The sequence below is a fragment of the Salvelinus sp. IW2-2015 genome, linkage group LG22 (genome assembly GCF_002910315.2).
Source record: "Salvelinus sp. IW2-2015 linkage group LG22, ASM291031v2, whole genome shotgun sequence".
Taxonomy (NCBI): Eukaryota; Metazoa; Chordata; class Actinopteri; order Salmoniformes; family Salmonidae; genus Salvelinus; species Salvelinus sp. IW2-2015.
The window spans coordinates 23,068,859-23,075,371 of record NC_036862.1 but is presented as its reverse complement, the minus strand read 5'-3'; the positions used below and the strand labels follow the sequence as shown (position 1 = coordinate 23,075,371).

The following is a 6,513-nucleotide window of genomic DNA, read 5'->3' as shown; positions in this document are numbered from 1 at the left end:
CACAATTTACAGTAGAAATGTGAAGGGAGGTTCTCTACAAGTAGAGCAGAGATTGTGCAAAATAGAGAATCCTTGTCACGCCCTGACCATAGTTTGCTGTGTATGTTTCTATGTTTTGTTTGGTCAGGGTGTGATCTGAGTGGGCATTCTATGTTGTTTGTCTAGTTTGTCTATTTCTATGTGTTTGGCCTGATATGGTTCTCAATCAGAGGCAGGTGTTTATCGTTCTCTCTGATTGGGAGCCATATTTAGGTAGCCTGTTTTGTATTGTGGGTTGTGGGTGATTGTTCCTGTTCGTGTGTTCCTGTGTTTAGTGTTCACTATTTCGGGACTGTTGCGTCTTCGTTCGTTTATTTGTTATTTTGTTTGTTTCACGTATTCCTATTAAAATGGATACTCACCACGCTGCATCTTGGTCCGACATTTCTTACTCCTCAGACGAGGAGGACGAAGACTATCGTTACAATCCTACACATGCACAGAAGCTTCGGGAACTGTAGCTTTTGGSAAAAGGGGTCCAGAAAAATCCAATCTGTAGCTTCTGCTGTCTTTTTAAGCATGCAATAATTACATTTAAAAAGCAGACTAAAAACGATGTCAGTATTCTGATCAGCTTTGTAATTGTAAAATAGTGTCCTGGATGCTGATTGGCTGACAGCCGTGGTATACAGTATCAGACCATATACMATGGGTAAAAAAATACATTTATTTTAACTGCTCTAATTATGTTGGTAACTAGTTTATAATAGCAATAAGTTACCTCAGGGGTTTGTGGTATATGGCCAATATACCACAATATATAAACAATATATGGCCAATATACCACGGCTAATGGCTTCTCCAAGCACTCATGATGCTCTGCAAAGAACAGCCCTTAGCCGTGGTATATTGGCAATATACCACACCCCCCCGGCCTTACTGCTTAATTATAAACTGGGTGGTTTGAGTCCTGAATGCTGATTGTCTGACAGCCGTGGTATATCAGACCATATAGCACGGGTATGACAAAACATTTTATTTTTACTACTCTAATTACGTTGGTAAACAATAGCAATAAGGCACCTCGTGGGTTTGTGGTATATGGCCAATATACCACACCCTATCGGGCYTTATTGCTTAATTATGTCACAGTTTTATGTTATTTCAAATACATTATTTAAACTTGGAACATAGGCTTACTGTTGCCTACAATAATCAGGGGAGGAAATTTTCAGTCAAAATATGATTTGAATGCAGTATAATTGCAGATAATTGGTGTGAGTTAATTCAACCTACCCACCCGCATCAACGATCTGCTTAATTCACTGTGTGACTGCTTGCCACACTCACCAGGAACGTTCAATACGAATCTCTTCCTAGGAATCCCATTCCGTGTTTTCCTGCGCGCCATTATTAAGCGCTATCTAGCGCATAGGAAGAATTTGGCTAAATTAAATAACAGGACATAATAAGAAATCGGCGAAAATAAGGGTACAGGGGAAAAACGTTTAGCATTATTTTGAATAGTCAGAATATGAGAAGACACCTCGRATGGAGTTATTTCAGCCGCATTTCTGTGCTGCATATGAGGTGTCTTTCATTGGCGATGCTGCGTCCACGGACCGTTATATTTTAGGCTGACTGGTTGTGTAGYAGTCTACTCGTGCAATACACCACTCAGAACATCTCACAATTATTTTTCCTACACGTGGAGGATCAAAACTACACAGAGAATGCTTAAACATGGGATAGGCMTATGCATTTTATGTGGTCAGTATTTATCTGCTACGATTTTGAAGATCCGCGGTCAGAGACAGACAGCGGCTCAGTACGCAGTCCTTCTCAATCGCGTCATAGCCCACTTCTGCTGAATGCAAAGAAAGACAGACTTGAGACTCTTTAAATATTTAAGGATATGGACTCTTCAAAACTGAAGATATGCTAGTCTTTTTGTCTAACATCTTCTATGCATGATCTTCTATCAATACATTTTAAACAGAGAAGTCACGGATGAGAGCCCATGACCAGGCTCCAAAATTACCCCGAACGAGGACGCAGCCTAAAAATTGCTCCAATGCGAAATGGTAGGTGGTTAAAGCTTATTAGTGAAATGTTGTAATTAGTCTACGTTATGTTACAAAATGAGCAATCGAAATATGTTTCAGCTTTGTTTCTCTGTCCAGCAGATAGCCTATCAATGCGCACACACAGTTCAATTTGACAATAGCAATTATCTACTGTTGATTTGCAGCACCAGCTTCTCCAGGTGGAATGTCGTCTACGGTATATATATATTTTAAAAATGCCTTCATAAACACAAATCTACATTGAACCTTATTGCGCATCGCAAAGAGGAGGACTCCTGAATTTGTCCTGAATTATTCCAAAAACACTGCTATTTGGATCCCGGACATCAACAACTTTAATGGCTTTTGTGTTCAGACGATGGAGAGTGTTATTGGTGCTGAACGTGATTGCGGTTGCGGGGTTCATGACACTTTGGACCAAGTGCACCCACAACCGAGTGACAAAAACCCACGGTCAGGACGATGTGAAAAGACAATCACGCTCTAACGGCACGACTCAAGGTYTGAGCATCAGTCATGAAGTATTACTAAAGAGACTCGGGTCATTGGAGGACGTGGTCTACAGACAGCTTAATGGTAGGCTATAACTCTAGCACTCTAGCCTACCCACCTAAAAACAATGACTCTGGCTCATTGGTTATTTTTTATTTGCTGTAACTCAAAATCTACCATGATTGCTGTTATTTACRTAGTCTGAGGCTTAGGATCCATCCAAAATGGCACTCTATAATTAGTGTACTACTACTTTTGACCAGGGCCCACAGGGTAGTGCACTATATAGGGAATAGGGTGCCATTTGGGACATAAGTTTAGTATACAGCTACCTCATTTGTTAAAAGTCAATGATTTTCAAAACAACTAAGCAAACGTGTTATAGCATAGTGACCTTTTCTTGACTGTGTGAACTACAGGTCTGTCCAAGTCCCTGGGGCTGATTGAGGGTTTCGGGGGGCGAGGTAAAGGGGGACTCCCCGCCACCCTAGCCCCAAAAGAAGAGGACGACGCGAAAGTACTGAGGGAGAAGTATGGATACAACGCTTACCTCAGCCAAAAGATATCACTGGATCGGTCCATACCAGACTACCGGCCCAGCAAGTAAGTTTTAGGCACCCTATAGTGCATTCTTTTTGGCCCGTAATGGCACTCTATTCCTTATAKAGTACAGCATTACTTTTGACCAGGGCCGCCCTTACTGTAGCTCAGTTGACAACAGTGTTTCAGTACAATAGACCCACTACAATTTTCATGTGCTTTTATGTTTTTCCAAAGACCAATCCAAGCATTAGTGTGTGTGTGTGTGTGCACTTTGTATTATTTGATACCCATATCTAGATCTCAGCCATATCTTGGGCTCATGCTCTAATCAGAACTGATAAGCATGGTAGTGTATACTTTGCTGTCTTAGTTGTTTCGCTGCTACTGGGTTGTTGCCATGGTCGGAGAGACTAATGATTAAAGCTATGTCAGCAGATGTTTTTGTTTTGGCACCACTTAGCTTTGTGTTAAAAAAATACAATATTCTTAAAACCATCTAGTATTATCTCTGTAGCCTAATCCCTCTTTCTTTGTTGTGCTTTTTTGTGGTCTTATTTGTTATGAAGTTGCAGTCTAATGCGCCAATTGACACGTGCACGCACTCTGGACACACACACACACACACACACACACAACACAACACACACACACCACACCACACACACCAACACACACACACCACCCCCACCCCCACCCCACCACACACACACACACCACACAACACACACACACAACACACCACACACACACACAAAAAAGTAAATGTAATTGCTAAAATACAATTAAGATCAAAAAGTAAAAGTATAAATCATTTCAAATTCATTATATTAAGCAAACCAGACGGCACCATTTTCTTGTTTTTTAAATTTACCGATAGCCAGGGGCACACTCCAACACTTAGACAGAATTTACAAATGAAGCATTTGTGTTTAGTGAGTCCGCTAGATCAGAGGCAGTAGGGATGACCAGGGTTGTTCTCTTGATAAGTGTGTGAATTGGACCCTTGTCCTGTCCTGCTAAGCATTCAAAATGTAATGAGTAACTTTTGACTGTCATGAAAAATGTAGTGAATGTAGTGAAGTAAAACAAAAAGTTGTTAAAACTATAAACAGTAAAGTAAAGTACATATATATAAAAATAAAAAAAACTTAAAACTTCTTCGGGATCGGTGTCCCGTCCACGGGACAGTTGAGCTAACGTAGGCTAATGCRATTAGCATGAGGTTGTAAGTAACAAGAACAATTCCCAGGACATAGACATATCTGATATTGGCGAAAGCTTAAATTCTTGTTAATCTGACTGCACTGTCCAATGTACAGTAGCTATTACAGTGAAAGAATGTCATGCTATTGTTTGAGTATAGTGCACAATTTCTAACATGAAAATTAGKCACATTTGGGCAGTCTTGATACAAAATTTGGACCAGAAATGCAATGGTTCATTGGATCAGTCTAAAATTTTGCACATACACTGCTGCCATTTAGTGGTCWAAATCCAAATTGCACCTGGGCTGGAAATAATGCATTTTGGCCTTTCTCTTAAATTTCAAAGATGATRGTACAAAAGAAATACAAGAGAACGGTTGTTTTTTTCTTTGTATTATCTTTTACCAGATCTATTGTGTTATATTCTCCTACATTCCTTTCACATTTCCACAAACTTCAAAGTGTTTCCTTTCAAATGGTACCAAGAATATGCATATCCTTGCTTCAGGGCCTGAGCTACAGGCAGTTAGATTTGGGTATGTCATTTTAGCGAAATTTGAAAAAAAGGGCGGATCCTTTTTAAGTAGTACTTTAAAGTATTTTTACCTAAGTACTTTACACACACACACACACACACACACACACACCAACACAACACACACACACACACACACACACACACACACACACACACACACACACACACACCCACACACACACCACACACACACACACACACACACACAGTCTTGTACAGCTAACCTTGTGGGGACACACAATTCAGTCCCATTCAAAATCACATACACACACACACCCACACCAGGGAACCACAGACTCACTTGCACTTGTCATTTAGTTTCTCTGTTTCGAGATCAAAGAGGACCATGATTCATGTTGGGTGTGATATCTGTTTGTGTGGTAACACAGTAGAATGGGAACTTGGTAACAGAACAGTACCGTCTAGCTACCTCCCAGAATGGGAGCCTTCTCTCTATTGGGTATCTCTCTCCATGCCATGCAGCAGAAAGAGCTAGGAGTTAGAGCCCTGAAATGTTGTAACATCACCCAATCCTTTCCTTACTTACTGCGATGTACTGTATCWCAATGTTTTGGGTGTATCTCAGTCGAAAGTGACTGCTGACTAGTTTACACTTGCTGACTTGCTCTCACCTGTCCAATTCTTTAAGACCAGCGCAGATGAGGGAAAGGCAATAACGCGAAGGATAGATACCTACACACTGTCGAAGAGTAAACACTCCAAAACAAAAGCCTCTTTGAACTATTAGGATGTAGCCAGCCACAGATTCCTCACTTCCTCTCATCAAGGCTGGCTCTCGTTATAACGAAAGCTACAATAAAAATAGGCCTCTTATCTCTCTCTCCCACAGTGCACCCACTGTGAGCCTAGGGAGAGGGGTTGTGTTGGTACGTTTTTKGAAAAAACGTGATTGTGGGGAACAGGAAGAGGCACATGGTTGTCATTTTCAATTGCAAAACAAAAATGTGTGAGCTCATCAACTGGGATCATAATGTACAGAAGAGACTTGGAGAAGAAGAATCTTGCGTGGTGGTAATGAACTTGGAAACCTACATTAGAATGTTGGGTAGTACCAAAAGGGTGGGCTATATTATATTATATACATATTATTAYATAGGGCTACTCTAGACATTAGCTTTATATAAGAGGGTTCAAGTACCGTATTACTGAACATAGAATGATGGACTCACCTTTTGCCAGGGTTCAAGTAACTTATTACTGAACATTGAATGATGGACTCACTGTTTGCCTTTATCTGTTATATATAAGGATGTATTAGTGTTTGATGTAATTAGTGATGATAGCTAATGATGTGCGTGAATGATGTGTGTGTGTGTCTCTCTCTGTGTGTGCGTGTGTTTCTGCATTTGTCTTTGTGTGTGAGTGTGTGTGTGGTCTCCAGGTGTAAAAAGGCCAGCTTCCCCAGGGATCTTCCAAACATCTCCCTTATCTTCATCTTTGTCAATGAGGCGTTGTCAGTAATCCTCCGCTCCGTCCACTCAGCTGTCAATCACACACCGGCTCACCTCCTCAAAGAGATCATTTTGGTGGACGACTACAGCGATGATGGTGAGGAGAAATATACACGCACGCACGCACGCACACGCACACGCACACGCACACGCACACACACACACACATCTCAAAGAGTGCATTTTGGTGAAGAAAT

The 6,513-nt window shown here is 41.0% G+C and overlaps 1 pseudogene; it reads left to right on the top strand.

Annotated features, from left to right (window-relative positions):
- Nucleotides 1–1,375: 1,375 nt before the first annotated feature.
- Nucleotides 1,376–6,513, top strand: part of LOC111982685 (polypeptide N-acetylgalactosaminyltransferase 17-like) — a 36,850-nt pseudogene continuing 31,712 nt past the window's right edge.